Source organism: Ambystoma mexicanum, chromosome 8 (assembly GCF_040938575.1).
Source record: "Ambystoma mexicanum isolate Mex_15411 chromosome 8, UKY_AmexF1_1, whole genome shotgun sequence".
Classification (NCBI taxonomy): Eukaryota; Metazoa; Chordata; class Amphibia; order Caudata; family Ambystomatidae; genus Ambystoma; species Ambystoma mexicanum.
Window position 1 is genome coordinate 731007450 of NC_090929.1, and position 24920 is coordinate 731032369.

Here is a 24920-nt window from a genome sequence, read left to right on the forward strand (position 1 = left end):
CGATGAGCGTGGTATCATGTTGCAAGTGGCTGCATGGCTTAGCTTACTAAATGCAAATGCATAAGAGTAATATTCTTAGCATTACTCGAGCCTACGGCCACACCACACTGAATGCGTCTGATCTCGGAAGCTAAGCAGTGTCGGGCCTAGTTAGTACCTGGATGGGAGACCGCCTGGGAATACCAGGTGCTGTAGGCTTTTTTGTGCTCCAAGTTCAGGAAGTGAGCCATTTCTCAATTGCCTTTCAAAACTGCAAGGTCTAGCCGACTAGGTGCTTAAAAGTACAAAACTCACTAGGCCCAGAGCCTACGGCCACACCACACTGAATGCGCCCGATCTCGTCTGATCTCGGAAGCTAAGCAGTGTCGGGCCTAGTTAGTACCTGGATGGGAGACCGCCTGGGAATACCAGGTGCTGTAGGCTTTTTTGTGCTCCAAGTTCAGGAAGTGAGCCATTTCTCAATTGCCTTTCAAAACTGCAAGGTCTAGCCGACTAGATGCTTAAAAGTACAAAACTCACTAGGACCAGAGCCTACGGCCACACCACACTGAATGCGCCCGATCTCGTCTGATCTCGGAAGCTAAGCAGTGTCGGGCCTAGTTAGTACCTGGATGGGAGACCGCCTGGGAATACCAGGTGCTGTAGGCTTTTTTGTGCTCCAAGTTCAGGAAGTGAGCCATTTCTCAATTGCCTTTCAAAACTGCAAGGTCTAGCCGACTAGATGCTTAAAAGTACAAAACTCACTAGGCCCTGAGCCTACGGCCACACCACACTGAATGCGCCCGATCTCGTCTGATCTCGGAAGCTAAGCAGTGTCGGGCCTAGTTAGTACCTGGATGGGAGACCGCCTGGGAATACCAGGTGCTGTAGGCTATTTTGTGCTCCATGATTAGTAATTGCGCAACTTCTCAATTACTTTTCAAATTTGGTATGTTTCCAAAATAATTTTATCCCGTTTTATAGCGGAAATGTTGGACAACATTATGAGGGCTGGAGCTACCTATTTACATATAATTAGCATACAGGTAGTGTGTTCATGGGTAATAAATCGACTTTCACATGTAATGCAGTACAGAGAATATTGAGTCCTTCAAGAGGCATGAAAGAAAGCCGTTATTGTGTTGATTGTTCTCTCCACCTCCCTGCAACAGAAACAGGATGGATGGATTAAAGTTATCCTACCAGACATAGGAGTCCTGAATGGGCCCACCAGTCTTATATATCTCGCCTGATCGAGCGCTGATCGAGCGATGAGCGTGGTATCATGTTGCAAGTGGCTGCATGGCTTAGCTTACTAAATGCAAATGCATAAGAGTAATATTCTTAGCATTACTCGAGCCTACGGCCACACCACACTGAATGCGCCCGATCTCGTCTGATCTCGGAAGCTAAGCAGTGTCGGGCCTAGTTAGTACCTGGATGGGAGACCGCCTGGGAATACCAGGTGCTGTAGGCTTTTTTGTGCTCCAAGTTCAGGAAGTGAGCCATTTCTCAATTGCCTTTCAAAACTGCAAGGTCTAGCCGACTAGATGCTTAAAAGTACAAAACTCACTAGGCCCAGAGCCTACGGCCACACCACACTGAATGCGCCCGATCTCGTCTGATCTCGGAAGCTAAGCAGTGTTGGGCCTAGTTAGTACCTGGATGGGAGACCGCCTGGGAATACCAGGTGCTGTAGGCTTTTTTGTGCTCCAAGTTCAGGAAGTGAGCCATTTCTCAATTGCCTTTCAAAACTGCAAGGTCTAGCCGACTAGATGCTTAAAAGTACAAAACTCACTAGGACCAGAGCCTACGGCCACACCACACTGAATGCGCCCGATCTCGTCTGATCTCGGAAGCTAAGCAGTGTCGGGCCTAGTTAGTACCTGGATGGGAGACCGCCTGGGAATACCAGGTGCTGTAGGCTTTTTTGTGCTCCAAGTTCAGGAAGTGAGCCATTTCTCAATTGCCTTTCAAAACTGCAAGGTCTAGCCGACTAGATGCTTAAAAGTACAAAACTCACTAGCCCCAGAGCCTACGGCCACACCACACTGAATGCGCCCGATCTCGTCTGATCTCAGAAGCTAAGCAGTGTCGGGCCTAGTTAGTACCTGGATGGGAGACCGCCTGGGAATACCAGGTGCTGTAGGCTATTTTGTGCTCCATGATTAGTAATTGCACAACTTCTCAATTACTTTTCAAATTTGGTATGTTTCCAAAATAATTTTATCCCGTTTTATAGCGGAAATGTTGGACAACATTATGAGGGCTGGAGCTACCTATTTACATATAATTAGCATACAGGTAGTGTGTTCATGGGTAATAAATCGACTTTCACATGTAATGCAGTACAGAGAATATTGAGTCCTTCAAGAGGCATGAAAGAAAGCCGTTATTGTGTTGATTGTTCTCTCCACCTCCCTGCAACAGAAACAGGATGGATGGATTAAAGTTATCCTACCAGACATAGGAGTCCTGAATGGGCCCACCAGTCTTATATATCTCGCCTGATCGAGCGCTGATCGAGCGATGAGCGTGGTATCATGTTGCAAGTGGCTGCATGGCTTAGCTTACTAAATGCAAATGCATAAGAGTAATATTCTTAGCATTTCTAGAGCCTACGGCCACACCACACTGAATGCGCCCGATCTCGTCTGATCTCGGAAGCTAAGCAGTGTCGGGCCTAGTTAGTATCTGGATGGGAGACTGCCTGGGAATACCAGGTGCTGTAGGCTTTTTTGTGCTCCAAGTTCAGGAAGTGAGCCATTTCTCAATTGCCTTTCAAAACTGCAAGGTCTAGCCGACTAGATGCTTAAAAGTACAAAACTCACTAGGCCCAGAGCCTACGGCCACACCACACTGAATGCGCCCGATCTCGTCTGATCTCGGAAGCTAAGCAGTGTCGGGCCTAGTTAGTACCTGGATGGGAGACCGCCTGGGAATACCAGGTGCTGTAGGCTATTTTGTGCTCCATGATTAGTAATTGCGCAACTTCTCAATTACTTTTCAAATTTGGTATGTTTCCAAAATAATTTTATCCCGTTTTATAGCGGAAATGTTGGACAACATTATGAGGGCTGGAGCTACCTATTTACATATAATTAGCATACAGGTAGTGTGTTCATGGGTAATAAATCGACTTTCACATGTAATGCAGTACAGAGAATATTGAGTCCTTCAAGAGGCATGAAAGAAAGCCGTTATTGTGTTGATTGTTCTCTCCACCTCCCTGCAACAGAAACAGGATGGATGGATTAAAGTTATCCTACCAGACATAGGAGTCCTGAATGGGCCCACCAGTCTTATATATCTCGCCTGATCGAGCGCTGATCGAGCGATGAGCGTGGTATCATGTTGCAAGTGGCTGCATGGCTTAGCTTACTAAATGCAAATGCATAAGAGTAATATTCTTAGCATTACTCGAGCCTACGGCCACACCACACTGAATGCGCCCGATCTCGTCTGATCTCGGAAGCTAAGCAGTGTCGGGCCTAGTTAGTACCTGGATGGGAGACCGCCTGGGAATACCTGGTGCTGTAGGCTTTTTTGTGCTCCAAGTTCAGGAAGTGAGCCATTTCTCAATTGCCTTTCAAAACTGCAAGGTCTAGCCGACTAGGTGCTTAAAAGTACAAAACTCACTAGGCCCAGAGCCTACGGCCACACCACACTGAATGCGCCCGATCTCGTCTGATCTCGGAAGCTAAGCAGTGTCGGGCCTAGTTAGTACCTGGATGGGAGACCGCCTGGGAATACCAGGTGCTGTAGGCTTTTTTGTGCTCCAAGTTCAGGAAGTGAGCCATTTCTCAATTGCCTTTCAAAACTGCAAGGTCTAGCCGACTAGATGCTTAAAAGTACAAAACTCACTAGGACCAGAACCTACGGCCACACCACACTGAATGCGCCCGATCTCGTCTGATCTCGGAAGCTAAGCAGTGTCGGGCCTAGTTAGTACCTGGATGGGAGACCGCCTGGGAATACCAGGTGCTGTAGGCTTTTTTGTGCTCCAAGTTCAGGAAGTGAGCCATTTCTCAATTGCCTTTCAAAACTGCAAGGTCTAGCCGACTAGATGCTTAAAAGTACAAAACTCACTAGGCCCTGAGCCTACGGCCACACCACACTGAATGCGCCCGATCTCGTCTGATCTCGGAAGCTAAGCAGTGTCGGGCCTAGTTAGTACCTGGATGGGAGACCGCCTGGGAATACCAGGTGCTGTAGGCTATTTTGTGCTCCATGATTAGTAATTGCACAACTTCTCAATTACTTTTCAAATTTGGTATGTTTCCAAAATAATTTTATCCCGTTTTATAGCGGAAATGTTGGACAACATTATGAGGGCTGGAGCTACCTATTTACATATAATTAGCATACAGGTAGTGTGTTCATGGGTAATAAATCGACTTTCACATGTAATGCAGTACAGAGAATATTGAGTCCTTCAAGAGGCATGAAAGAAAGCCGTTATTGTGTTGATTGTTCTCTCCACCTCCCTGCAACAGAAACAGGATGGATGGATTAAAGTTATCCTACCAGACATAGGAGTCCTGAATGGGCCCACCAGTCTTATATATCTCGCCTGATCGAGCCTGATGATCGAGCGATGAGCGTGGTATCATGTTGCAAGTGGCTGCATGGCTTAGCTTACTAAATGCAAATGCATAAGAGTAATATTCTTAGCATTTCTAGAGCCTACGGCCACACCACACTGAATGCGCCCGATCTCGTCTGATCTCGGAAGCTAAGCAGTGTCGGGCCTAGTTAGTACCTGGATGGGAGACCGCCTGGGAATACCAGGTGCTGTAGGCTTTTTTGTGCTCCAAGTTCAGGAAGTGAGCCATTTCTCAATTGCCTTTCAAAACTGCAAGGTCTAGCCGACTAGATGCTTAAAAGTACAAAACTCACTAGGCCCAGAGCCTACGGCCACACCACACTGAATGTGCCCGATCTCGTCTGATCTCAGAAGCTAAGCAGTGTCGGGCCTAGTTAGTACCTGGATGGGAGACCGCCTGGGAATACCAGGTGCTGTAGGCTTTTTTGTGCTCCAAGTTCAGGAAGTGAGCCATTTCTCAATTGCCTTTCAAAACTGCAAGGTCTAGCCGACTAGATGCTTAAAAGTACAAAACTCACTAGGACCAGAGCCTACGGCCACACCACACTGAATGCGCCCGATCTCGTCTGATCTCGGAAGCTAAGCAGTGTCGGGCCTAGTTAGTACCTGGATGGGAGACCGCCTGGGAATACCAGGTGCTGTAGGCTTTTTTGTGCTCCAAGTTCAGGAAGTGAGCCATTTCTCAATTGCCTTTCAAAACTGCAAGGTCTAGCCGACTAGATGCTTAAAAGTACAAAACTCACTAGGCCCTGAGCCTACGGCCACACCACACTGAATGCGCCCGATCTCGTCTGATCTCGGAAGCTAAGCAGTGTCGGGCCTAGTTAGTACCTGGATGGGAGACCGCCTGGGAATACCAGGTGCTGTAGGCTATTTTGTGCTCCATGATTAGTAATTGCACAACTTCTCAATTACTTTTCAAATTTGGTATGTTTCCAAAATAATTTTATCCCGTTTTATAGCGGAAATGTTGGACAACATTATGAGGGCTGGAGCTACCTATTTACATATAATTAGCATACAGGTAGTGTGTTCATGGGTAATAAATCGACTTTCACATGTAATGCAGTACAGAGAATATTGAGTCCTTCAAGAGGCATGAAAGAAAGCCGTTATTGTGTTGATTGTTCTCTCCACCTCCCTGCAACAGAAACAGGATGGATGGATTAAAGTTATCCTACCAGACATAGGAGTCCTGAATGGGCCCACCAGTCTTATATATCTCGCCTGATCGAGCCTGATCGAGCGCTGATCGAGCGATGAGCGTGGTATCATGTTGCAAGTGGCTGCATGGCTTAGCTTACTAAATGCAAATGCATAAGAGTAATATTCTTAGCATTTCTAGAGCCTACGGCCACACCACACTGAATGCGCCTGATCTTGGAAGCTAAGCAGTGTCGGGCCTAGTTAGTACCTGGATGGGAGACCGCCTGGGAATACCAGGTGCTGTAGGCTTTTTTGTGCTCCAAGTTCAGGAAGTGAGCCATTTCTCAATTGCCTTTCAAAACTGCAAGGTCTAGCCGACTAGATGCTTAAAAGTACAAAACTCACTAGGCCCAGAGCCTACGGCCACACCACACTGAATGCGCCCGATCTCGTCTGATCTCGGAAGCTAAGCAGTGTCGGGCCTGGTTAGTACCTGGATGGGAGACCGCCTGGGAATACCAGGTGCTGTAGGCTTTTTTGTGCTCCAAGTTCAGGAAGTGAGCATTTTCTCAATTGCCTTTCAAAACTGCAAGGTCTAGCCGACTAGATGCTTAAAAGTACAAAACTCACTAGGACCAGAGCCTACGGCCACACCACACTGAATGCGCCCGATCTCGTCTGATCTCGGAAGCTAAGCAGTGTCGGGCCTAGTTAGTACCTGGATGGGAGACCGCCTGGGAATACCAGGTGCTGTAGGCTTTTTTGTGCTCCAAGTTCAGGAAGTGAGCCATTTCTCAATTGCCTTTCAAAACTGCAAGGTCTAGCCGACTAGATGCTTAAAAGTACAAAACTCACGAGGCCCAGAGCCTACGGCCACACCACACTGAATGCGCCCGATCTCGTCTGATCTCGGAAGCTAAGCAGTGTCGGGCCTAGTTAGTACCTGGATGGGAGACCGCCTGGGAATACCAGGTGCTGTAGGCTATTTTGTGCTCCATGATTAGTAATTGCGCAACTTCTCAATTACTTTTCAAATTTGGTATGTTTCCAAAATAATTTTATCCCGTTTTATAGCGGAAATGTTGGACAACATTATGAGGGCTGGAGCTACCTATTTACATATAATTAGCATACAGGTAGTGTGTTCATGGGTAATAAATCGACTTTCACATGTAATGCAGTACAGAGAATATTGAGTCCTTCAAGAGGCATGAAAGAAAGCCGTTATTGTGTTGATTGTTCTCTCCACCTCCCTGCAACAGAAACAGGATGGATGGATTAAAGTTATCCTACCAGACATAGGAGTCCTGAATGGGCCCACCAGTCTTATATATCTCGCCTGATCGAGCGCTGATCGAGCGATGAGCGTGGTATCATGTTGCAAGTGGCTGCATGGCTTAGCTTACTAAATGCAAATGCATAAGAGTAATATTCTTAGCATTACTCGAGCCTACGGCCACACCACACTGAATGCGCCCGATCTCGTCTGATCTCCGAAGCTAAGCAGTGTCGGGCCTAGTTAGTACCTGGATGGGAGACCGCCTGGGAATACCAGGTGCTGTAGGCTTTTTTGTGCTCCAAGTTCAGGAAGTGAGCCATTTCTCAATTGCCTTTCAAAACTGCAAGGTCTAGCCGACTAGATGCTTAAAAGTACAAAACTCACTAGGCCCAGAGCCTGCGGCCACACCACACTGAATGCGCCCGATCTCGTCTGATCTCAGAAGCTAAGCAGTGTCGGGCCTAGTTAGTACCTGGATGGGAGACCGCCTGGGAATACCAGGTGCTGTAGGCTTTTTTGTGCTCCAAGTTCAGGAAGTGAGCCATTTCTCAATTGCCTTTCAAAACTGCAAGGTCTAGCCGACTAGATGCTTAAAAGTACAAAACTCACTAGGCCCAGAGCCTACGGCCACACCACACTGAATGCGCCCGATCTCGTCTGATCTCGGAAGCAAAGCAGTGTCGGGCCTAGTTAGTACCTGGATGGGAGACCGCCTGGGAATACCAGGTGCTGTAGGCTTTTTTGTGCTCCAAGTTCAGGAAGTGAGCCATTTCTCAATTGCCTTTCAAAACTGCAAGGTCTAGCCGACTAGATGCTTAAAAGTACAAAACTCACTAGGCCCTGAGCCTACGGCCACACCACACTGAATGCGCCCGATCTCGTTTGATCTTGGAAGCTAAGCAGTGTCGGGCCTAGTTAGTACCTGGATGGGAGACCGCCTGGGAATACCAGGTGCTGTAGGCTATTTTGTGCTCCATGATTAGTAATTGCACAACTTCTCAATTACTTTTCAAATTTGGTATGTTTCCAAAATAATTTTATCCCGTTTTATAGCGGAAATGTTGGACAACATTATGAGGGCTGGAGCTACCTATTTACATATAATTAGCATACAGGTAGTGTGTTCATGGGTAATAAATCGACTTTCACATGTAATGCAGTACAGAGAATATTGAGTCCTTCAAGAGGCATGAAAGAAAGCCGTTATTGTGTTGATTGTTCTCTCCACCTCCCTGCAACAGAAACAGGATGGATGGATTAAAGTTATCCTACCAGACATAGGAGTCCTGAATGGGCCCACCAGTCTTATATATCTCGCCTGATCGAGCGCTGATCGAGCGATGAGCGTGGTATCATGTTGCAAGTGGCTGCATGGCTTAGCTTACTAAATGCAAATGCATAAGAGTAATATTCTTAGCATTTCTAGAGCCTACGGCCACACCACACTGAATGCGCCTGATCTCGGAAGCTAAGCAGTGTCGGGCCTAGTTAGTACCTGGATGGGAGACCGCCTGGGAATACCAGGTGCTGTAGGCTTTTTTGTGCTCCAAGTTCAGGAAGTGAGCCATTTCTCAATTGCCTTTCAAAACTGCAAGGTCTAGCCGACTAGATGCTTAAAAGTACAAAACTCACTAGGCCCAGAGCCTACGGCCACACCACACTGAATGCGCCCGATCTCGTCTGATCTCGGAAGCTAAGCAGTGTCGGGCCTGGTTAGTACCTGGATGGGAGACCGCCTGGGAATACCAGGTGCTGTAGGCTTTTTTGTGCTCCAAGTTCAGGAAGTGAGCATTTTCTCAATTGCCTTTCAAAACTGCAAGGTCTAGCCGACTAGATGCTTAAAAGTACAAAACTCACTAGGACCAGAGCCTACGGCCACACCACACTGAATGCGCCCGATCTCGTCTGATCTCGGAAGCTAAGCAGTGTCGGGCCTAGTTAGTACCTGGATGGGAGACCGCCTGGGAATACCAGGTGCTGTAGGCTTTTTTGTGCTCCAAGTTCAGGAAGTGAGCCATTTCTCAATTGCCTTTCAAAACTGCAAGGTCTAGCCGACTAGATGCTTAAAAGTACAAAACTCACTAGGCCCAGAGCCTACGGCCACACCACACTGAATGCGCCCGATCTCGTCTGATCTCGGAAGCTAAGCAGTGTCGGGCCTAGTTAGTACCTGGATGGGAGACCGCCTGGGAATACCAGGTGCTGTAGGCTATTTTGTGCTCCATGATTAGTAATTGCACAACTTCTCAATTACTTTTCAAATTTGGTATGTTTCCAAAATAATTTTATCCCGTTTTATAGCGGAAATGTTGGACAACATTATGAGGGCTGGAGCTACCTATTTACATATAATTAGCATACAGGTAGTGTGTTCATGGGTAATAAATCGACTTTCACATGTAATGCAGTACAGAGAATATTGAGTCCTTCAAGAGGCATGAAAGAAAGCCGTTATTGTGTTGATTGTTCTCTCCACCTCCCTGCAACAGAAACAGGATGGATGGATTAAAGTTATCCTACCAGACATAGGAGTCCTGAATGGGCCCACCAGTCTTATATATCTCGCCTGATCGAGCGCTGATCGAGCGATGAGCGTGGTATCATGTTGCAAGTGGCTGCATGGCTTAGCTTACTAAATGCAAATGCATAAGAGTAATATTCTTAGCATTACTCGAGCCTACGGCCACACCACACTGAATGCGCCCGATCTCGTCTGATCTCGGAAGCTAAGCAGTGTCGGGCCTAGTTAGTACCTGGATGGGAGACCGCCTGGGAATACCAGGTGCTGTAGGCTTTTTTGTGCTCCAAGTTCAGGAAGTGAGCCATTTCTCAATTGCCTTTCAAAACTGCAAGGTCTAGCCGACTAGATGCTTAAAAGTACAAAACTCACTAGGTCCAGAGCCTACGGCCACACCACACTGAATGCGCCCGATCTCGTCTGATCTCGGAAGCTAAGCAGTGTCGGGCCTAGTTAGTACCTGGATGGGAGACCGCCTGGGAATACCAGGTGCTGTAGGCTTTTTTGTGCTCCAAGTTCAGGAAGTGAGCCATTTCTCAATTGCCTTTCAAAACTGCAAGGTCTAGCCGACTAGATGCTTAAAAGTACAAAACTCACTAGGACCAGAGCCTACGGCCACACCACACTGAATGCGCCCGATCTCGTCTGATCTCGGAAGCAAAGCAGTGTCGGGCCTAGTTAGTACCTGGATGGGAGACCGCCTGGGAATACCAGGTGCTGTAGGCTTTTTTGTGCTCCAAGTTCAGGAAGTGAGCCATTTCTCAATTGCCTTTCAAAACTGCAAGGTCTAGCCGACTAGATGCTTAAAAGTACAAAACTCACTAGGCCCTGAGCCTACGGCCACACCACACTGAATGCGCCCGATCTCGTTTGATCTCGGAAGCTAAGCAGTGTCGGGCCTAGTTAGTACCTGGATGGGAGACCGCCTGGGAATACCAGGTGCTGTAGGCTATTTTGTGCTCCATGATTAGTAATTGCACAACTTCTCAATTACTTTTCAAATTTGGTATGTTTCCAAAATAATTTTATCCCGTTTTATAGCGGAAATGTTGGACAACATTATGAGGGCTGGAGCTACCTATTTACATATAATTAGCATACAGGTAGTGTGTTCATGGGTAATAAATCGACTTTCACATGTAATGCAGTACAGAGAATATTGAGTCCTTCAAGAGGCATGAAAGAAAGCCGTTATTGTGTTGATTGTTCTCTCCACCTCCCTGCAACAGAAACAGGATGGATGGATTAAAGTTATCCTACCAGACATAGGAGTCCTGAATGGGCCCACCAGTCTTATATATCTCGCCTGATCGAGCGCTGATCGAGCGATGAGCGTGGTATCATGTTGCAAGTGGCTGCATGGCTTAGCTTACTAAATGCAAATGCATAAGAGTAATATTCTTAGCATTTCTAGAGCCTACGGCCACACCACACTGAATGCGCCCGATCTCGTCTGATCTCGGAAGCTAAGCAGTGTCGGGCCTAGTTAGTACCTGGATGGGAGACCGCCTGGGAATACCAGGTGCTGTAGGCTTTTTTGTGCTCCAAGTTCAGGAAGTGAGCCATTTCTCAATTGCCTTTCAAAACTGCAAGGTCTAGCCGACTAGATGCTTAAAAGTACAAAACTCACTAGGCCCAGAGCCTACGGCCACACCACACTGAATGCGCCCGATCTCGTCTGATCTCGGAAGCTAAGCAGTGTCGGGCCTAGTTAGTACCTGGATGGGAGACCACCTGGGAATACCAGGTGCTGTAGGCTTTTTTGTGCTCCAAGTTCAGGAAGTGAGCCATTTCTCAATTGCCTTTCAAAACTGCAAGGTCTAGCCGACTAGATGCTTAAAAGTACAAAACTCACTAGGACCAGAGCCTACGGCCACACCACACTGAATGCGTCTGATCTCGGAAGCTAAGCAGTGTCGGGCCTAGTTAGTACCTGGATGGGAGACCGCCTGGGAATACCAGGTGCTGTAGGCTTTTTTGTGCTCCAAGTTCAGGAAGTGAGCCATTTCTCAATTGCCTTTCAAAACTGCAAGGTCTAGCCGACTAGATGCTTAAAAGTACAAAACTCACTAGGCCCAGAGCCTACGGCCACACCACACTGAATGCGCCCGATCTCGTCTGATCTCGGAAGCTAAGCAGTGTCGGGCCTAGTTAGTACCTGGATGGGAGACCGCCTGGGAATACCAGGTGCTGTAGGCTATTTTGTGCTCCATGATTAGTAATTGCACAACTTCTCAATTACTTTTCAAATTTGGTATGTTTCCAAAATAATTTTATCCCGTTTTATAGCGGAAATGTTGGACAACATTATGAGGGCTGGAGCTACCTATTTACATATAATTAGCATACAGGTAGTGTGTTCATGGGTAATAAATCGACTTTCACATGTAATGCAGTACAGAGAATATTGAGTCCTTCAAGAGGCATGAAAGAAAGCCGTTATTGTGTTGATTGTTCTCTCCACCTCCCTGCAACAGAAACAGGATGGATGGATTAAAGTTATCCTACCAGACATAGGAGTCCTGAATGGGCCCACCAGTCTTATATATCTCGCCTGATCGAGCGCTGATCGAGCGATGAGCGTGGTATCATGTTGCAAGTGGCTGCATGGCTTAGCTTACTAAATGCAAATGCATAAGAGTAATATTCTTAGCATTTCTAGAGCCTACGGCCACACCACACTGAATGCGCCCGATCTCGTCTGATCTCGGAAGCTAAGCAGTGTCGGGCCTAGTTAGTACCTGGATGGGAGACCGCCTGGGAATACCAGGTGCTGTAGGCTTTTTTGTGCTCCAAGTTCAGGAAGTGAGCCATTTCTCAATTGCCTTTCAAAACTGCAAGGTCTAGCCGACTAGATGCTTAAAAGTACAAAACTCACTAGGCCCAGAGCCTACGGCCACACCACACTGAATGCGCCCGATCTCGTCTGATCTCGGAAGCTAAGCAGTGTCGGGCCTAGTTAGTACCTGGATGGGAGACCGCCTGGGAATACCAGGTGCTGTAGGCTTTTTTGTGCTCCAAGTTCAGGAAGTGAGCATTTTCTCAATTGCCTTTCAAAACTGCAAGGTCTAGCCGACTAGATGCTTAAAAGTACAAAACTCACTAGGACCAGAGCCTACGGCCACACCACACTGAATGCGCCCGATCTCGTCTGATCTCGGAAGCTAAGCAGTGTCGGGCCTAGTTAGTACCTGGATGGGAGACCGCCTGGGAATACCAGGTGCTGTAGGCTTTTTTGTGCTCCAAGTTCAGGAAGTGAGCCATTTCTCAATTGCCTTTCAAAACTGCAAGGTCTAGCCGACTAGATGCTTAAAAGTACAAAACTCACTAGGCCCAGAGCCTACGGCCACACCACACTGAATGCGCCCGATCTCGTCTGATCTCGGAAGCTAAGCAGTGTCGGGCCTAGTTAGTACCTGGATGGGAGACCGCCTGGGAATACCAGGTGCTGTAGGCTATTTTGTGCTCCATGATTAGTAATTGCACAACTTCTCAATTACTTTTCAAATTTGGTATGTTTCCAAAATAATTTTATCCCGTTTTATAGCGGAAATGTTGGACAACATTATGAGGGCTGGAGCTACCTATTTACATATAATTAGCATACAGGTAGTGTGTTCATGGGTAATAAATCGACTTTCACATGTAATGCAGTACAGAGAATATTGAGTCCTTCAAGAGGCATGAAAGAAAGCCGTTATTGTGTTGATTGTTCTCTCCACCTCCCTGCAACAGAAACAGGATGGATGGATTAAAGTTATCCTACCAGACATAGGAGTCCTGAATGGGCCCACCAGTCTTATATATCTCGCCTGATCGAGCGCTGATCGAGCGATGAGCGTGGTATCATGTTGCAAGTGGCTGCATGGCTTAGCTTACTAAATGCAAATGCATAAGAGTAATATTCTTAGCATTACTCGAGCCTACGGCCACACCACACTGAATGCGCCCGATCTCGTCTGATCTCGGAAGCTAAGCAGTGTCGGGCCTAGTTAGTACCTGGATGGGAGACCGCCTGGGAATACCAGGTGCTGTAGGCTTTTTTGTGCTCCAAGTTCAGGAAGTGAGCCATTTCTCAATTGCCTTTCAAAACTGCAAGGTCTAGCCGACTAGATGCTTAAAAGTACAAAACTCACTAGATCCAGAGCCTACGGCCACACCACACTGAATGCGCCCGATCTCGTCTGATCTCGGAAGCTAAGCAGTGTCGGGCCTAGTTAGTACCTGGATGGGAGACCGCCTGGGAATACCAGGTGCTGTAGGCTTTTTTGTGCTCCAAGTTCAGGAAGTGAGCCATTTCTCAATTGCCTTTCAAAACTGCAAGGTCTAGCCGACTAGATGCTTAAAAGTACAAAACTCACTAGGACCAGAGCCTACGGCCACACCACACTGAATGCGCCCGATCTCGTCTGATCTCGGAAGCAAAGCAGTGTCGGGACTAGTTAGTACCTGGATGGGAGACCGCCTGGGAATACCAGGTGCTGTAGGCTTTTTTGTGCTCCAAGTTCAGGAAGTGAGCCATTTCTCAATTGCCTTTCAAAACTGCAAGGTCTAGCCGACTAGATGCTTAAAAGTACAAAACTCACTAGGCCCTGAGCCTACGGCCACACCACACTGAATGCGCCCGATCTCGTTTGATCTCGGAAGCTAAGCAGTGTCGGGCCTAGTTAGTACCTGGATGGGAGACCGCCTGGGAATACCAGGTGCTGTAGGCTATTTTGTGCTCCATGATTAGTAATTGCACAACTTCTCAATTACTTTTCAAATTTGGTATGTTTCCAAAATAATTTTATCCCGTTTTATAGCGGAAATGTTGGACAACATTATGAGGGCTGGAGCTACCTATTTACATATAATTAGCATACAGGTAGTGTGTTCATGGGTAATAAATCGACTTTCACATGTAATGCAGTACAGAGAATATTGAGTCCTTCAAGAGGCATGAAAGAAAGCCGTTATTGTGTTGATTGTTCTCTCCACCTCCCTGCAACAGAAACAGGATGGATGGATTAAAGTTATCCTACCAGACATAGGAGTCCTGAATGGGCCCACCAGTCTTATATATCTCGCCTGATCGAGCGCTGATCGAGCGATGAGCGTGGTATCATGTTGCAAGTGGCTGCATGGCTTAGCTTACTAAATGCAAATGCATAAGAGTAATATTCTTAGCATTTCTAGAGCCTACGGCCACACCACACTGAATGCGCCCGATCTCGTCTGATCTCGGAAGCTAAGCAGTGTCGGGCCTAGTTAGTACCTGGATGGGAGACCGCCTGGGAATACCAGGTGCTGTAGGCTTTTTTGTGCTCCAAGTTCAGGAAGTGAGCCATTTCTCAATTGCCTTTCAAAACTGCAAGGTCTAGCCGACTAGATGCTTAAAAGTACAAAACTCACTAGGCCCAGAGCCTACGGCCACACCACACTGAATGCGCCCGATCTCGTCTGATCTCGGAAGCTAAGCAGTGTCGGGCCTAGTTAGTACCTGGATGGGAGACCACCTGGGAATACCAGGTGCTGTAGGCTTTTTTTGTGCTCCAAGTTCAGGAAGTGAGCCATTTCTCAATTGCCTTTCAAAACTGCAAGGTCTAGCCGACTAGATGCTTAAAAGTACAAAACTCACTAGGACCAGAGCCTACGGCCACACCACACTGAATGCGCCCGATCTCGTCTGATCTCGGAAGCTAAGCAGTGTCGGGCCTAGTTAGTACCTGGATGGGAGACCGCCTGGGAATACCAGGTGCTGTAGGCTTTTTTGTGCTCCAAGTTCAGGAAGTGAGCCATTTCTCAATTGCCTTTCAAAACTGCAAGGTCTAGCCGACTAGATGCTTAAAAGTACAAAACTCACTAGGCCCAGAGCCTACGGCCACACCACACTGAATGCGCCCGATCTCGTCTGATCTCGGAAGCTAAGCAGTGTCGGGCCTAGTTAGTACCTGGATGGGAGACCGCCTGGGAATACCAGGTGCTGTAGGCTATTTTGTGCTCCATGATTAGTAATTGCACAACTTCTCAATTACTTTTCAAATTTGGTATGTTTCCAAAATAATTTTATCCCGTTTTATAGCGGAAATGTTGGACAACATTATGAGGGCTGGAGCTACCTATTTACATATAATTAGCATACAGGTAGTGTGTTCATGGGTAATAAATCGACTTTCACATGTAATGCAGTACAGAGAATATTGAGTCCTTCAAGAGGCATGAAAGAAAGCCGTTATTGTGTTGATTGTTCTCTCCACCTCCCTGCAACAGAAACAGGATGGATGGATTAAAGTTATCCTACCAGACATAGGAGTCCTGAATGGGCCCACCAGTCTTATATATCTCGCCTGATCGAGCGCTGATCGAGCGATGAGCGTGGTATCATGTTGCAAGTGGCTGCATGGCTTAGCTTACTAAATGCAAATGCATAAGAGTAATATTCTTAGCATTCCTAGAGCCTACGGCCACACCACACTGAATGCGCCCGATCTCGTCTGATCTCGGAAGCTAAGCAGTGTCGGGCCTAGTTAGTACCTGGATGGGAGACTGCCTGGGAATACCAGGTGCTGTAGGCTTTTTTGTGCTCCAAGTTCAGGAAGTGAGCCATTTCTCAATTGCCTTTCAAAACTGCAAGGTCTAGCCGACTAGATGCTTAAAAGTACAAAACTCACTAGGCCCAGAGCCTACGGCCACACCACACTGAATGCGCCCGATCTCGTCTGATCTCGGAAGCTAAGCAGTGTCGGGCCTAGTTAGTACCTGGATGGGAGACCACCTGGGAATACCAGGTGCTGTAGGCTTTTTTGTGCTCCAAGTTCAGGAAGTGAGCCATTTCTCAATTGCCTTTCAAAACTGCAAGGTCTAGCCGACTAGATGCTTAAAAGTACAAAACTCACTAGGACCAGAGCCTACGGCCACACCACACTGAATGCGTCTGATCTCGGAAGCTAAGCAGTGTCGGGCCTAGTTAGTACCTGGATGGGAGACCGCCTGGGAATACCAGGTGCTGTAGGCTTTTTTGTGCTCCAAGTTCAGGAAGTGAGCCATTTCTCAATTGCCTTTCAAAACTGCAAGGTCTAGCCGACTAGATGCTTAAAAGTACAAAACTCACTAGGCCCAGAGCCTACGGCCACACCACACTGAATGCGCCCGATCTCGTCTGATCTCGGAAGCTAAGCAGTGTCGGGCCTAGTTAGTACCTGGATGGGAGACCGCCTGGGAATACCAGGTGCTGTAGGCTATTTTGTGCTCCATGATTAGTAATTGCACAACTTCTCAATTACTTTTCAAATTTGGTATGTTTCCAAAATAATTTTATCCCGTTTTATAGCGGAAATGTTGGACAACATTATGAGGGCTGGAGCTACCTATTTACATATAATTAGCATACAGGTAGTGTGTTCATGGGTAATAAATCGACTTTCACATGTAATGCAGTACAGAGAATATTGAGTCCTTCAAGAGGCATGAAAGAAAGCCGTTATTGTGTTGATTGTTCTCTCCACCTCCCTGCAACAGAAACAGGATGGATGGATTAAAGTTATCCTACCAGACATAGGAGTCCTGAATGGGCCCACCAGTCTTATATATCTCGCCTGATCGAGCGCTGATCGAGCGATGAGCGTGGTATCATGTTGCAAGTGGCTGCATGGCTTAGCTTACTAAATGCAAATGCATAAGAGTAATATTCTTAGCATTTCTAGAGCCTACGGCCACACCACACTGAATGCGCCTGATCTTGGAAGCTAAGCAGTGTCGGGCCTAGTTAGTACCTGGATGGGAGACCGCCTGGGAATACCAGGTGCTGTAGGCTTTTTTGTGCTCCAAGTTCAGGAAGTGAGCCATTTCTCAATTGCCTTTCAAAACTGCAAGGTCTAGCCGACTAGATGCTTAAAAGTACAAAACTCACTAGGCCCAGAGCCTACGGCCACACCACACTGAATGCGCCCGATCTCGTCTGATCTCGGAAGCTAAGCAGTGTCGGGCCTGGTTAGTACCTGGATGGGAGACCGCCTGGGAATACCAGGTGCTGTAGGCTTTTTTGTGCTCCAAGTTCAGGAAGTGAGCATTTTCTCAATTGCCTTTCAAAACTGCAAGGTCTAGCCGACTAGATGCTTAAAAGTACAAAACTCACTAGGACCAGAGCCTACGGCCACACCACACTGAATGCGCCCGATCTCGTCTGATCTCGGAAGCTAAGCAGTGTCGGGCCTAGTTAGTACCTGGATGGGAGACCGCCTGGGAATACCAGGTGCTGTAGGCTTTTTTGTGCTCCAAGTTCAGGAAGTGAGCCATTTCTCAATTGCCTTTCAAAACTGCAAGGTCTAGCCGACTAGATGCTTAAAAGTACAAAACTCACGAGGCCCAGAGCCTACGGCCACACCACACTGAATGCGCCCGATCTCGTCTGATCTCGGAAGCTAAGCAGTGTCGGGCCTAGTTAGTACCTGGATGGGAGACCGCCTGGGAATACCAGGTGCTGTAGGCTATTTTGTGCTCCATGATTAGTAATTGCGCAACTTCTCAATTACTTTTCAAATTTGGTATGTTTCCAAAATAATTTTATCCCGTTTTATAGCGGAAATGTTGGACAACATTATGAGGGCTGGAGCTACCTATTTACATATAATTAGCATACAGGTAGTGTGTTCATGGGTAATAAATCGACTTTCACATGTAATGCAGTACAGAGAATATTGAGTCCTTCAAGAGGCATGAAAGAAAGCCGTTATTGTGTTGATTGTTCTCTCCACCTCCCTGCAACAGAAACAGGATGGATGGATTAAAGTTATCCTACCAGACATAGGAGTCCTGAATGGGCCCACCAGTCTTATATATCTCGCCTGATCGAGCGCTGATCGAGCGATGAGCGTGGTATCATGTTGCAAGTGGCTGCATGGCTTAGCTTACTAAATGCAAATGCATAAGAGTAATATTCTTAGCATTACTCGAGCCTACGGCCACACCACACTGAATGCGCCCGATCTCGTCTGATCTCCGAAGCTAAGCAGTGTCGGGCCTAGTTAGTACCTGGATGGGAGACCGCCTGGGAATACCAGGTGCTGTAGGCTTTTTTGTGCTCCAAGTTCAGGAAGTGAGCCATTTCTCAATTGCCTTTCAAAACTGCAAGGTCTAGCCGACTAGATGCTTAAAAGTACAAAACTCACTAGGCCCAGAGCCTGCGGCCACACCACACTGAATGCGCCCGATCTCGTCTGATCTCAGAAGCTAAGCAGTGTCAGGCCTAGTTAGTACCTGGATGGGAGACCGCCTGGGAATACCAGGTGCTGTAGGCTTTTTTGTGCTCCAAGTTCAGGAAGTGAGCCATTTCTCAATTGCCTTTCAAAACTGCAAGGTCTAGCCGACTAGATGCTTAAAAGTACAAAACTCACTAGGCCCAGAGCCTACGGCCACACCACACTGAATGCGCCCGATCTCGTCTGATCTCGGAAGCAAAGCAGTGTCGGGCCTAGTTAGTACCTGGATGGGAGACCGCCTGGGAATACCAGGTGCTGTAGGCTTTTTTGTGCTCCAAGTTCAGGAAGTGAGCCATTTCTCAATTGCCTTTCAAAACTGCAAGGTCTAGCCGACTAGATGCTTAAAAGTACAAAACTCACTAGGCCCTGAGCCTACGGCCACACCACACTGAATGCGCCCGATCTCGTTTGATCTTGGAAGCTAAGCAGTGTCGGGCCTAGTTAGTACCTGGATGGGAGACCGCCTGGGAATACCAGGTGCTGTAGGCTATTTTGTGCTCCATGATTAGTAATTGCACAACTTCTCAATTACTTTTCAAATTTGGTATGTTTCCAAAATAATTTTATCCCGTTTTATAGCGGAAATGTTGGACAACATTATGAGGGCTGGAGCTACCTATTTACATATAATTAGCATACAGGTAGTGTGTTCATGGGTAATAAATCGACTTTCACATGTAATGCAGTACAGAGAATATTGAGTCCTTCAAGAGGCATGAAAGAAAGCCGTTATTGTGTTGATTGTTCTCTCCACCTCCCTGCAACAGAAACAGGATGGATGGATTAAAGTTATCCTACCAGACATAGGAGTCCTGAATGGGCCCACCAGTCTTATATATCTCGCCTGATCGAGCGCTGATCGAGCGATGAGCGTGGTATCATGTTGCAAGTGGCTGCATGGCTTAGCTTACTAAATGCAAATGCATAAGAGTAATATTCTTAGCATTTCTAGAGCCTACGGCCACACCACACTGAATGCGCCTGATCTCGGAAGCTAAGCAGTGTCGGGCCTAGTTAGTACCTGGATGGGAGACCGCCTGGGAATACCAGGTGCTGTAGGCTTTTTTGTGCTCCAAGTTCAGGAAGTGAGCCATTTCTCAATTGCCTTTCAAAACTGCAAGGTCTAGCCGACTAGATGCTTAAAAGTACAAAACTCACTAGGCCCAGAGCCTACGGCCACACCACACTGAATGCGCCCGATCTCGTCTGATCTCGGAAGCTAAGCAGTGTCGGGCCTGGTTAGTACCTGGATGGGAGACCGCCTGGGAATACCAGGTGCTGTAGGCTTTTTTGTGCTCCAAGTTCAGGAAGTGAGCATTTTCTCAATTGCCTTTCAAAACTGCAAGGTCTAGCCGACTAGATGCTTAAAAGTACAAAACTCACTAGGACCAGAGCCTACGGCCACACCACACTGAATGCGCCCGATCTCGTCTGATCTCGGAAGCTAAGCAGTGTCGGGCCTAGTTAGTACCTGGATGGGAGACCGCCTGGGAATACCAGGTGCTGTAGGCTTTTTTGTGCTCCAAGTTCAGGAAGTGAGCCATTTCTCAATTGCCTTTCAAAACTGCAAGGTCTAGCCGACTAGATGCTTAAAAGTACAAAACTCACTAGGCCCAGAGCCTACGGCCACACCACACTGAATGCGCCCGATCTCGTCTGATCTCGGAAGCTAAGCAGTGTCGGGCCTAGTTAGTACCTGGATGGGAGACCGCCTGGGAATACCAGGTGCTGTAGGCTATTTTGTGCTCCATGATTAGTAATTGCACAACTTCTCAATTACTTTTCAAATTTGGTATGTTTCCAAAATAATTTTATCCCGTTTTATAGCGGAAATGTTGGACAACATTATGAGGGCTGGAGCTACCTATTTACATATAATTAGCATACAGGTAGTGTGTTCATGGGTAATAAATCGACTTTCACATGTAATGCAGTACAGAGAATATTGAGTCCTTCAAGAGGCATGAAAGAAAGCCGTTATTGTGTTGATTGTTCTCTCCACCTCCCTGCAACAGAAACAGGATGGATGGATTAAAGTTATCCTACCAGACATAGGAGTCCTGAATGGGCCCACCAGTCTTATATATCTCGCCTGATCGAGCGCTGATCGAGCGATGAGCGTGGTATCATGTTGCAAGTGGCTGCATGGCTTAGCTTACTAAATGCAAATGCATAAGAGTAATATTCTTAGCATTACTCGAGCCTACGGCCACACCACACTGAATGCGCCCGATCTCGTCTGATCTCGGAAGCTAAGCAGTGTCGGGCCTAGTTAGTACCTGGATGGGAGACCGCCTGGGAATACCAGGTGCTGTAGGCTTTTTTGTGCTCCAAGTTCAGGAAGTGAGCCATTTCTCAATTGCCTTTCAAAACTGCAAGGTCTAGCCGACTAGATGCTTAAAAGTACAAAACTCACTAGGTCCAGAGCCTACGGCCACACCACACTGAATGCGCCCGATCTCGTCTGATCTCGGAAGCTAAGCAGTGTCGGGCCTAGTTAGTACCTGGATGGGAGACCGCCTGGGAATACCAGGTGCTGTAGGCTTTTTTGTGCTCCAAGTTCAGGAAGTGAGCCATTTCTCAATTGCCTTTCAAAACTGCAAGGTCTAGCCGACTAGATGCTTAAAAGTACAAAACTCACTAGGACCAGAGCCTACGGCCACACCACACTGAATGCGCCCGATCTCGTCTGATCTCGGAAGCAAAGCAGTGTCGGGCCTAGTTAGTACCTGGATGGGAGACCGCCTGGGAATACCAGGTGCTGTAGGCTTTTTTGTGCTCCAAGTTCAGGAAGTGAGCCATTTCTCAATTGCCTTTCAAAACTGCAAGGTCTAGCCGACTAGATGCTTAAAAGTACAAAACTCACTAGGCCCTGAGCCTACGGCCACACCACACTGAATGCGCCCGATCTCGTTTGATCTCGGAAGCTAAGCAGTGTCGGGCCTAGTTAGTACCTGGATGGGAGACCGCCTGGGAATACCAGGTGCTGTAGGCTATTTTGTGCTCCATGATTAGTAATTGCACAACTTCTCAATTACTTTTCAAATTTGGTATGTTTCCAAAATAATTTTATCCCGTTTTATAGCGGAAATGTTGGACAACATTATGAGGGCTGGAGCTACCTATTTACATATAATTAGCATACAGGTAGTGTGTTCATGGGTAATAAATCGACTTTCACATGTAATGCAGTACAGAGAATATTGAGTCCTTCAAGAGGCATGAAAGAAAGCCGTTATTGTGTTGATTGTTCTCTCCACCTCCCTGCAACAGAAACAGGATGGATGGATTAAAGTTATCCTACCAGACATAGGAGTCCTGAATGGGCCCACCAGTCTTATATATCTCGCCTGATCGAGCGCTGATCGAGCGATGAGCGTGGTATCATGTTGCAAGTGGCTGCATGGCTTAGCTTACTAAATGCAAATGCATAAGAGTAATATTCTTAGCATTTCTAGAGCCTACGGCCACACCACACTGAATGCGCCCGATCTCGTCTGATCTCGGAAGCTAAGCAGTGTCGGGCCTAGTTAGTACCTGGATGGGAGACCACCTGGGAATACCAGGTGCTGTAGGCTTTTTTGTGCTCCAAGTTCAGGAAGTGAGCCATTTCTCAATTGCCTTTCAAAACTGCAAGGTCTAGCCGACTAGATGCTTAAAAGTACAAAACTCACTAGGACCAGAGCCTACGGCCACACCACACTGAATGCGTCTGATCTCGGAAGCTAAGCAGTGTCGGGCCTAGTTAGTACCTGGATGGGAGACCGCCTGGGAATACCAGGTGCTGTAGGCTTTTTTGTGCTCCAAGTTCAGGAAGTGAGCCATTTCTCAATTGCCTTTCAAAACTGCAAGGTCTAGCCGACTAGATGCTTAAAAGTACAAAACTCACTAGGCCCAGAGCCTACGGCCACACCACACTGAATGCGCCCGATCTCGTCTGATCTCGGAAGCTAAGCAGTGTCGGGCCTAGTTAGTACCTGGATGGGAGACCGCCTGGGAATACCAGGTGCTGTAGGCTATTTTGTGCTCCATGATTAGTAATTGCACAACTTCTCAATTACTTTTCAAATTTGGTATGTTTCCAAAATAATTTTATCCCGTTTTATAGCGGAAATGTTGGACAACATTATGAGGGCTGGAGCTACCTATTTACATATAATTAGCATACAGGTAGTGTGTTCATGGGTAATAAATCGACTTTCACATGTAATGCAGTACAGAGAATATTGAGTCCTTCAAGAGGCATGAAAGAAAGCCGTTATTGTGTTGATTGTTCTCTCCACCTCCCTGCAACAGAAACAGGATGGATGGATTAAAGTTATCCTACCAGACATAGGAGTCCTGAATGGGCCCACCAGTCTTATATATCTCGCCTGATCGAGCGCTGATCGAGCGATGAGCGTGGTATCATGTTGCAAGTGGCTGCATGGCTTAGCTTACTAAATGCAAATGCATAAGAGTAATATTCTTAGCATTTCTAGAGCCTACGGCCACACCACACTGAATGCGCCCGATCTCGTCTGATCTCGGAAGCTAAGCAGTGTCGGGCCTAGTTAGTACCTGGATGGGAGACCGCCTGGGAATACCAGGTGCTGTAGGCTTTTTTGTGCTCCAAGTTCAGGAAGTGAGCCATTTCTCAATTGCCTTTCAAAACTGCAAGGTCTAGCCGACTAGATGCTTAAAAGTACAAAACTCACTAGGCCCAGAGCCTACGGCCACACCACACTGAATGCGCCCGATCTCGTCTGATCTCGGAAGCTAAGCAGTGTCGGGCCTAGTTAGTACCTGGATGGGAGACCGCCTGGGAATACCAGGTGCTGTAGGCTTTTTTGTGCTCCAAGTTCAGGAAGTGAGCATTTTCTCAATTGCCTTTCAAAACTGCAAGGTCTAGCCGACTAGATGCTTAAAAGTACAAAACTCACTAGGACCAGAGCCTACGGCCACACCACACTGAATGCGCCCGATCTCGTCTGATCTCGGAAGCTAAGCAGTGTCGGGCCTAGTTAGTACCTGGATGGGAGACCGCCTGGGAATACCAGGTGCTGTAGGCTTTTTTGTGCTCCAAGTTCAGGAAGTGAGCCATTTCTCAATTGCCTTTCAAAACTGCAAGGTCTAGCCGACTAGATGCTTAAAAGTACAAAACTCACTAGGCCCAGAGCCTACGGCCACACCACACTGAATGCGCCCGATCTCGTCTGATCTCGGAAGCTAAGCAGTGTCGGGCCTAGTTAGTACCTGGATGGGAGACCGCCTGGGAATACCAGGTGCTGTAGGCTATTTTGTGCTCCATGATTAGTAATTGCACAACTTCTCAATTACTTTTCAAATTTGGTATGTTTCCAAAATAATTTTATCCCGTTTTATAGCGGAAATGTTGGACAACATTATGAGGGCTGGAGCTACCTATTTACATATAATTAGCATACAGGTAGTGTGTTCATGGGTAATAAATCGACTTTCACATGTAATGCAGTACAGAGAATATTGAGTCCTTCAAGAGGCATGAAAGAAAGCCGTTATTGTGTTGATTGTTCTCTCCACCTCCCTGCAACAGAAACAGGATGGATGGATTAAAGTTATCCTACCAGACATAGGAGTCCTGAATGGGCCCACCAGTCTTATATATCTCGCCTGATCGAGCGCTGATCGAGCGATGAGCGTGGTATCATGTTGCAAGTGGCTGCATGGCTTAGCTTACTAAATGCAAATGCATAAGAGTAATATTCTTAGCATTACTCGAGCCTACGGCCACACCACACTGAATGCGCCCGATCTCGTCTGATCTCGGAAGCTAAGCAGTGTCGGGCCTAGTTAGTACCTGGATGGGAGACCGCCTGGGAATACCAGGTGCTGTAGGCTTTTTTGTGCTCCAAGTTCAGGAAGTGAGCCATTTCTCAATTGCCTTTCAAAACTGCAAGGTCTAGCCGACTAGATGCTTAAAAGTACAAAACTCACTAGATCCAGAGCCTACGGCCACACCACACTGAATGCGCCCGATCTCGTCTGATCTCGGAAGCTAAGCAGTGTCGGGCCTAGTTAGTACCTGGATGGGAGACCGCCTGGGAATACCAGGTGCTGTAGGCTTTTTTGTGCTCCAAGTTCAGGAAGTGAGCCATTTCTCAATTGCCTTTCAAAACTGCAAGGTCTAGCCGA

The 24920-nt window shown here is 47.2% G+C and overlaps 71 non-coding genes and 8 pseudogenes across 71 annotated transcripts; all 79 read left to right on the forward strand.

Annotated features, from left to right (window-relative positions):
* The first annotated feature begins 89 nt into the window (after positions 1-89).
* On the forward strand, positions 90-198 carry LOC138474505 (5S ribosomal RNA; annotated as a pseudogene).
* Positions 199-304: 106 nt separating this feature from the next.
* On the forward strand, positions 305-423 carry LOC138475348 (5S ribosomal RNA). Its single transcript, XR_011269500.1, has one exon. It is a non-coding gene; the product is annotated as a 5S ribosomal RNA (ribosomal RNA).
* Positions 424-529: 106 nt separating this feature from the next.
* Positions 530-648, forward strand: LOC138475350 (5S ribosomal RNA). Its single transcript, XR_011269502.1, has one exon. It is a non-coding gene; the product is annotated as a 5S ribosomal RNA (ribosomal RNA).
* A 106-nt stretch (positions 649-754) lies between these two features.
* Positions 755-873, forward strand: LOC138475351 (5S ribosomal RNA). Its single transcript, XR_011269503.1, has one exon. It is a non-coding gene; the product is annotated as a 5S ribosomal RNA (ribosomal RNA).
* Positions 874-1337: 464 nt separating this feature from the next.
* Positions 1338-1456, forward strand: LOC138475352 (5S ribosomal RNA). Its single transcript, XR_011269504.1, has one exon. It is a non-coding gene; the product is annotated as a 5S ribosomal RNA (ribosomal RNA).
* A 106-nt stretch (positions 1457-1562) lies between these two features.
* LOC138475631 (5S ribosomal RNA) lies at positions 1563-1681 on the forward strand. Its single transcript, XR_011269758.1, has one exon. It is a non-coding gene; the product is annotated as a 5S ribosomal RNA (ribosomal RNA).
* A 106-nt stretch (positions 1682-1787) lies between these two features.
* LOC138475354 (5S ribosomal RNA) lies at positions 1788-1906 on the forward strand. Its single transcript, XR_011269505.1, has one exon. It is a non-coding gene; the product is annotated as a 5S ribosomal RNA (ribosomal RNA).
* Positions 1907-2012: 106 nt separating this feature from the next.
* On the forward strand, positions 2013-2131 carry LOC138478978 (5S ribosomal RNA). The gene has a single exon (XR_011272795.1). It is a non-coding gene; the product is annotated as a 5S ribosomal RNA (ribosomal RNA).
* A 464-nt stretch (positions 2132-2595) lies between these two features.
* LOC138479777 (5S ribosomal RNA) lies at positions 2596-2714 on the forward strand. Its single transcript, XR_011273520.1, has one exon. It is a non-coding gene; the product is annotated as a 5S ribosomal RNA (ribosomal RNA).
* A 106-nt stretch (positions 2715-2820) lies between these two features.
* Positions 2821-2939, forward strand: LOC138475355 (5S ribosomal RNA). Its single transcript, XR_011269506.1, has one exon. It is a non-coding gene; the product is annotated as a 5S ribosomal RNA (ribosomal RNA).
* Positions 2940-3403: 464 nt separating this feature from the next.
* Positions 3404-3522, forward strand: LOC138477646 (5S ribosomal RNA). Its single transcript, XR_011271586.1, has one exon. It is a non-coding gene; the product is annotated as a 5S ribosomal RNA (ribosomal RNA).
* A 106-nt stretch (positions 3523-3628) lies between these two features.
* LOC138475357 (5S ribosomal RNA) lies at positions 3629-3747 on the forward strand. The gene has a single exon (XR_011269508.1). It is a non-coding gene; the product is annotated as a 5S ribosomal RNA (ribosomal RNA).
* A 106-nt stretch (positions 3748-3853) lies between these two features.
* LOC138478200 (5S ribosomal RNA) lies at positions 3854-3972 on the forward strand. The gene has a single exon (XR_011272089.1). It is a non-coding gene; the product is annotated as a 5S ribosomal RNA (ribosomal RNA).
* Positions 3973-4078: 106 nt separating this feature from the next.
* LOC138475358 (5S ribosomal RNA) lies at positions 4079-4197 on the forward strand. Its single transcript, XR_011269509.1, has one exon. It is a non-coding gene; the product is annotated as a 5S ribosomal RNA (ribosomal RNA).
* A 466-nt stretch (positions 4198-4663) lies between these two features.
* On the forward strand, positions 4664-4782 carry LOC138475359 (5S ribosomal RNA). Its single transcript, XR_011269510.1, has one exon. It is a non-coding gene; the product is annotated as a 5S ribosomal RNA (ribosomal RNA).
* Positions 4783-4888: 106 nt separating this feature from the next.
* Positions 4889-5007, forward strand: LOC138479813 (5S ribosomal RNA). Its single transcript, XR_011273553.1, has one exon. It is a non-coding gene; the product is annotated as a 5S ribosomal RNA (ribosomal RNA).
* Positions 5008-5113: 106 nt separating this feature from the next.
* LOC138475360 (5S ribosomal RNA) lies at positions 5114-5232 on the forward strand. Its single transcript, XR_011269511.1, has one exon. It is a non-coding gene; the product is annotated as a 5S ribosomal RNA (ribosomal RNA).
* A 106-nt stretch (positions 5233-5338) lies between these two features.
* LOC138475361 (5S ribosomal RNA) lies at positions 5339-5457 on the forward strand. The gene has a single exon (XR_011269512.1). It is a non-coding gene; the product is annotated as a 5S ribosomal RNA (ribosomal RNA).
* Positions 5458-5931: 474 nt separating this feature from the next.
* LOC138474592 (5S ribosomal RNA) lies at positions 5932-6040 on the forward strand (annotated as a pseudogene).
* Positions 6041-6146: 106 nt separating this feature from the next.
* On the forward strand, positions 6147-6265 carry LOC138475356 (5S ribosomal RNA). The gene has a single exon (XR_011269507.1). It is a non-coding gene; the product is annotated as a 5S ribosomal RNA (ribosomal RNA).
* A 106-nt stretch (positions 6266-6371) lies between these two features.
* On the forward strand, positions 6372-6490 carry LOC138475363 (5S ribosomal RNA). The gene has a single exon (XR_011269514.1). It is a non-coding gene; the product is annotated as a 5S ribosomal RNA (ribosomal RNA).
* Positions 6491-6596: 106 nt separating this feature from the next.
* LOC138475365 (5S ribosomal RNA) lies at positions 6597-6715 on the forward strand. Its single transcript, XR_011269515.1, has one exon. It is a non-coding gene; the product is annotated as a 5S ribosomal RNA (ribosomal RNA).
* A 464-nt stretch (positions 6716-7179) lies between these two features.
* LOC138479421 (5S ribosomal RNA) lies at positions 7180-7298 on the forward strand. The gene has a single exon (XR_011273197.1). It is a non-coding gene; the product is annotated as a 5S ribosomal RNA (ribosomal RNA).
* Positions 7299-7404: 106 nt separating this feature from the next.
* Positions 7405-7523, forward strand: LOC138479760 (5S ribosomal RNA). The gene has a single exon (XR_011273505.1). It is a non-coding gene; the product is annotated as a 5S ribosomal RNA (ribosomal RNA).
* A 106-nt stretch (positions 7524-7629) lies between these two features.
* On the forward strand, positions 7630-7748 carry LOC138477998 (5S ribosomal RNA). The gene has a single exon (XR_011271906.1). It is a non-coding gene; the product is annotated as a 5S ribosomal RNA (ribosomal RNA).
* Positions 7749-7854: 106 nt separating this feature from the next.
* On the forward strand, positions 7855-7973 carry LOC138479062 (5S ribosomal RNA). The gene has a single exon (XR_011272871.1). It is a non-coding gene; the product is annotated as a 5S ribosomal RNA (ribosomal RNA).
* A 464-nt stretch (positions 7974-8437) lies between these two features.
* On the forward strand, positions 8438-8546 carry LOC138474289 (5S ribosomal RNA; annotated as a pseudogene).
* A 106-nt stretch (positions 8547-8652) lies between these two features.
* LOC138475478 (5S ribosomal RNA) lies at positions 8653-8771 on the forward strand. Its single transcript, XR_011269618.1, has one exon. It is a non-coding gene; the product is annotated as a 5S ribosomal RNA (ribosomal RNA).
* A 106-nt stretch (positions 8772-8877) lies between these two features.
* Positions 8878-8996, forward strand: LOC138475366 (5S ribosomal RNA). The gene has a single exon (XR_011269516.1). It is a non-coding gene; the product is annotated as a 5S ribosomal RNA (ribosomal RNA).
* Positions 8997-9102: 106 nt separating this feature from the next.
* On the forward strand, positions 9103-9221 carry LOC138475367 (5S ribosomal RNA). The gene has a single exon (XR_011269517.1). It is a non-coding gene; the product is annotated as a 5S ribosomal RNA (ribosomal RNA).
* A 464-nt stretch (positions 9222-9685) lies between these two features.
* LOC138475368 (5S ribosomal RNA) lies at positions 9686-9804 on the forward strand. Its single transcript, XR_011269518.1, has one exon. It is a non-coding gene; the product is annotated as a 5S ribosomal RNA (ribosomal RNA).
* Positions 9805-9910: 106 nt separating this feature from the next.
* Positions 9911-10029, forward strand: LOC138475369 (5S ribosomal RNA). The gene has a single exon (XR_011269519.1). It is a non-coding gene; the product is annotated as a 5S ribosomal RNA (ribosomal RNA).
* A 106-nt stretch (positions 10030-10135) lies between these two features.
* Positions 10136-10254, forward strand: LOC138478000 (5S ribosomal RNA). Its single transcript, XR_011271907.1, has one exon. It is a non-coding gene; the product is annotated as a 5S ribosomal RNA (ribosomal RNA).
* Positions 10255-10360: 106 nt separating this feature from the next.
* On the forward strand, positions 10361-10479 carry LOC138477765 (5S ribosomal RNA). Its single transcript, XR_011271694.1, has one exon. It is a non-coding gene; the product is annotated as a 5S ribosomal RNA (ribosomal RNA).
* A 464-nt stretch (positions 10480-10943) lies between these two features.
* Positions 10944-11062, forward strand: LOC138475370 (5S ribosomal RNA). Its single transcript, XR_011269520.1, has one exon. It is a non-coding gene; the product is annotated as a 5S ribosomal RNA (ribosomal RNA).
* Positions 11063-11168: 106 nt separating this feature from the next.
* On the forward strand, positions 11169-11287 carry LOC138476539 (5S ribosomal RNA). The gene has a single exon (XR_011270580.1). It is a non-coding gene; the product is annotated as a 5S ribosomal RNA (ribosomal RNA).
* A 106-nt stretch (positions 11288-11393) lies between these two features.
* On the forward strand, positions 11394-11502 carry LOC138474506 (5S ribosomal RNA; annotated as a pseudogene).
* Positions 11503-11608: 106 nt separating this feature from the next.
* Positions 11609-11727, forward strand: LOC138475371 (5S ribosomal RNA). The gene has a single exon (XR_011269521.1). It is a non-coding gene; the product is annotated as a 5S ribosomal RNA (ribosomal RNA).
* A 464-nt stretch (positions 11728-12191) lies between these two features.
* Positions 12192-12310, forward strand: LOC138475372 (5S ribosomal RNA). Its single transcript, XR_011269522.1, has one exon. It is a non-coding gene; the product is annotated as a 5S ribosomal RNA (ribosomal RNA).
* A 106-nt stretch (positions 12311-12416) lies between these two features.
* LOC138475373 (5S ribosomal RNA) lies at positions 12417-12535 on the forward strand. The gene has a single exon (XR_011269523.1). It is a non-coding gene; the product is annotated as a 5S ribosomal RNA (ribosomal RNA).
* A 106-nt stretch (positions 12536-12641) lies between these two features.
* On the forward strand, positions 12642-12760 carry LOC138475376 (5S ribosomal RNA). The gene has a single exon (XR_011269525.1). It is a non-coding gene; the product is annotated as a 5S ribosomal RNA (ribosomal RNA).
* A 106-nt stretch (positions 12761-12866) lies between these two features.
* LOC138475377 (5S ribosomal RNA) lies at positions 12867-12985 on the forward strand. Its single transcript, XR_011269526.1, has one exon. It is a non-coding gene; the product is annotated as a 5S ribosomal RNA (ribosomal RNA).
* A 464-nt stretch (positions 12986-13449) lies between these two features.
* LOC138475378 (5S ribosomal RNA) lies at positions 13450-13568 on the forward strand. The gene has a single exon (XR_011269527.1). It is a non-coding gene; the product is annotated as a 5S ribosomal RNA (ribosomal RNA).
* Positions 13569-13674: 106 nt separating this feature from the next.
* LOC138475379 (5S ribosomal RNA) lies at positions 13675-13793 on the forward strand. The gene has a single exon (XR_011269528.1). It is a non-coding gene; the product is annotated as a 5S ribosomal RNA (ribosomal RNA).
* Positions 13794-13899: 106 nt separating this feature from the next.
* On the forward strand, positions 13900-14018 carry LOC138480116 (5S ribosomal RNA). Its single transcript, XR_011273828.1, has one exon. It is a non-coding gene; the product is annotated as a 5S ribosomal RNA (ribosomal RNA).
* Positions 14019-14124: 106 nt separating this feature from the next.
* LOC138477766 (5S ribosomal RNA) lies at positions 14125-14243 on the forward strand. Its single transcript, XR_011271695.1, has one exon. It is a non-coding gene; the product is annotated as a 5S ribosomal RNA (ribosomal RNA).
* Positions 14244-14707: 464 nt separating this feature from the next.
* On the forward strand, positions 14708-14826 carry LOC138475380 (5S ribosomal RNA). The gene has a single exon (XR_011269529.1). It is a non-coding gene; the product is annotated as a 5S ribosomal RNA (ribosomal RNA).
* Positions 14827-14932: 106 nt separating this feature from the next.
* On the forward strand, positions 14933-15051 carry LOC138476551 (5S ribosomal RNA). Its single transcript, XR_011270591.1, has one exon. It is a non-coding gene; the product is annotated as a 5S ribosomal RNA (ribosomal RNA).
* Positions 15052-15158: 107 nt separating this feature from the next.
* Positions 15159-15277, forward strand: LOC138475381 (5S ribosomal RNA). Its single transcript, XR_011269530.1, has one exon. It is a non-coding gene; the product is annotated as a 5S ribosomal RNA (ribosomal RNA).
* A 106-nt stretch (positions 15278-15383) lies between these two features.
* Positions 15384-15502, forward strand: LOC138475382 (5S ribosomal RNA). The gene has a single exon (XR_011269531.1). It is a non-coding gene; the product is annotated as a 5S ribosomal RNA (ribosomal RNA).
* A 464-nt stretch (positions 15503-15966) lies between these two features.
* LOC138478334 (5S ribosomal RNA) lies at positions 15967-16085 on the forward strand. Its single transcript, XR_011272211.1, has one exon. It is a non-coding gene; the product is annotated as a 5S ribosomal RNA (ribosomal RNA).
* Positions 16086-16191: 106 nt separating this feature from the next.
* LOC138476563 (5S ribosomal RNA) lies at positions 16192-16310 on the forward strand. The gene has a single exon (XR_011270602.1). It is a non-coding gene; the product is annotated as a 5S ribosomal RNA (ribosomal RNA).
* Positions 16311-16416: 106 nt separating this feature from the next.
* LOC138474507 (5S ribosomal RNA) lies at positions 16417-16525 on the forward strand (annotated as a pseudogene).
* A 106-nt stretch (positions 16526-16631) lies between these two features.
* Positions 16632-16750, forward strand: LOC138475383 (5S ribosomal RNA). The gene has a single exon (XR_011269532.1). It is a non-coding gene; the product is annotated as a 5S ribosomal RNA (ribosomal RNA).
* A 464-nt stretch (positions 16751-17214) lies between these two features.
* Positions 17215-17323, forward strand: LOC138474593 (5S ribosomal RNA; annotated as a pseudogene).
* Positions 17324-17429: 106 nt separating this feature from the next.
* LOC138475600 (5S ribosomal RNA) lies at positions 17430-17548 on the forward strand. The gene has a single exon (XR_011269730.1). It is a non-coding gene; the product is annotated as a 5S ribosomal RNA (ribosomal RNA).
* Positions 17549-17654: 106 nt separating this feature from the next.
* On the forward strand, positions 17655-17773 carry LOC138475384 (5S ribosomal RNA). The gene has a single exon (XR_011269533.1). It is a non-coding gene; the product is annotated as a 5S ribosomal RNA (ribosomal RNA).
* Positions 17774-17879: 106 nt separating this feature from the next.
* LOC138475385 (5S ribosomal RNA) lies at positions 17880-17998 on the forward strand. The gene has a single exon (XR_011269534.1). It is a non-coding gene; the product is annotated as a 5S ribosomal RNA (ribosomal RNA).
* A 464-nt stretch (positions 17999-18462) lies between these two features.
* LOC138479422 (5S ribosomal RNA) lies at positions 18463-18581 on the forward strand. The gene has a single exon (XR_011273198.1). It is a non-coding gene; the product is annotated as a 5S ribosomal RNA (ribosomal RNA).
* Positions 18582-18687: 106 nt separating this feature from the next.
* Positions 18688-18806, forward strand: LOC138480369 (5S ribosomal RNA). Its single transcript, XR_011274050.1, has one exon. It is a non-coding gene; the product is annotated as a 5S ribosomal RNA (ribosomal RNA).
* A 106-nt stretch (positions 18807-18912) lies between these two features.
* On the forward strand, positions 18913-19031 carry LOC138478001 (5S ribosomal RNA). The gene has a single exon (XR_011271908.1). It is a non-coding gene; the product is annotated as a 5S ribosomal RNA (ribosomal RNA).
* A 106-nt stretch (positions 19032-19137) lies between these two features.
* On the forward strand, positions 19138-19256 carry LOC138479063 (5S ribosomal RNA). Its single transcript, XR_011272872.1, has one exon. It is a non-coding gene; the product is annotated as a 5S ribosomal RNA (ribosomal RNA).
* A 464-nt stretch (positions 19257-19720) lies between these two features.
* On the forward strand, positions 19721-19829 carry LOC138474290 (5S ribosomal RNA; annotated as a pseudogene).
* A 106-nt stretch (positions 19830-19935) lies between these two features.
* On the forward strand, positions 19936-20054 carry LOC138475722 (5S ribosomal RNA). Its single transcript, XR_011269841.1, has one exon. It is a non-coding gene; the product is annotated as a 5S ribosomal RNA (ribosomal RNA).
* A 106-nt stretch (positions 20055-20160) lies between these two features.
* LOC138475388 (5S ribosomal RNA) lies at positions 20161-20279 on the forward strand. Its single transcript, XR_011269536.1, has one exon. It is a non-coding gene; the product is annotated as a 5S ribosomal RNA (ribosomal RNA).
* Positions 20280-20385: 106 nt separating this feature from the next.
* Positions 20386-20504, forward strand: LOC138475389 (5S ribosomal RNA). The gene has a single exon (XR_011269537.1). It is a non-coding gene; the product is annotated as a 5S ribosomal RNA (ribosomal RNA).
* A 464-nt stretch (positions 20505-20968) lies between these two features.
* Positions 20969-21087, forward strand: LOC138475390 (5S ribosomal RNA). Its single transcript, XR_011269538.1, has one exon. It is a non-coding gene; the product is annotated as a 5S ribosomal RNA (ribosomal RNA).
* Positions 21088-21193: 106 nt separating this feature from the next.
* Positions 21194-21312, forward strand: LOC138475391 (5S ribosomal RNA). The gene has a single exon (XR_011269539.1). It is a non-coding gene; the product is annotated as a 5S ribosomal RNA (ribosomal RNA).
* A 106-nt stretch (positions 21313-21418) lies between these two features.
* On the forward strand, positions 21419-21537 carry LOC138478002 (5S ribosomal RNA). Its single transcript, XR_011271909.1, has one exon. It is a non-coding gene; the product is annotated as a 5S ribosomal RNA (ribosomal RNA).
* A 106-nt stretch (positions 21538-21643) lies between these two features.
* On the forward strand, positions 21644-21762 carry LOC138477767 (5S ribosomal RNA). Its single transcript, XR_011271696.1, has one exon. It is a non-coding gene; the product is annotated as a 5S ribosomal RNA (ribosomal RNA).
* A 464-nt stretch (positions 21763-22226) lies between these two features.
* LOC138476575 (5S ribosomal RNA) lies at positions 22227-22345 on the forward strand. The gene has a single exon (XR_011270613.1). It is a non-coding gene; the product is annotated as a 5S ribosomal RNA (ribosomal RNA).
* Positions 22346-22451: 106 nt separating this feature from the next.
* LOC138474509 (5S ribosomal RNA) lies at positions 22452-22560 on the forward strand (annotated as a pseudogene).
* A 106-nt stretch (positions 22561-22666) lies between these two features.
* LOC138475392 (5S ribosomal RNA) lies at positions 22667-22785 on the forward strand. The gene has a single exon (XR_011269540.1). It is a non-coding gene; the product is annotated as a 5S ribosomal RNA (ribosomal RNA).
* A 464-nt stretch (positions 22786-23249) lies between these two features.
* On the forward strand, positions 23250-23368 carry LOC138475393 (5S ribosomal RNA). Its single transcript, XR_011269541.1, has one exon. It is a non-coding gene; the product is annotated as a 5S ribosomal RNA (ribosomal RNA).
* Positions 23369-23474: 106 nt separating this feature from the next.
* On the forward strand, positions 23475-23593 carry LOC138475394 (5S ribosomal RNA). Its single transcript, XR_011269542.1, has one exon. It is a non-coding gene; the product is annotated as a 5S ribosomal RNA (ribosomal RNA).
* Positions 23594-23699: 106 nt separating this feature from the next.
* On the forward strand, positions 23700-23818 carry LOC138475395 (5S ribosomal RNA). The gene has a single exon (XR_011269543.1). It is a non-coding gene; the product is annotated as a 5S ribosomal RNA (ribosomal RNA).
* A 106-nt stretch (positions 23819-23924) lies between these two features.
* Positions 23925-24043, forward strand: LOC138475396 (5S ribosomal RNA). Its single transcript, XR_011269544.1, has one exon. It is a non-coding gene; the product is annotated as a 5S ribosomal RNA (ribosomal RNA).
* Positions 24044-24507: 464 nt separating this feature from the next.
* Positions 24508-24626, forward strand: LOC138475398 (5S ribosomal RNA). Its single transcript, XR_011269545.1, has one exon. It is a non-coding gene; the product is annotated as a 5S ribosomal RNA (ribosomal RNA).
* A 106-nt stretch (positions 24627-24732) lies between these two features.
* On the forward strand, positions 24733-24851 carry LOC138475400 (5S ribosomal RNA). Its single transcript, XR_011269547.1, has one exon. It is a non-coding gene; the product is annotated as a 5S ribosomal RNA (ribosomal RNA).
* Positions 24852-24920: the final 69 nt, after the last annotated feature.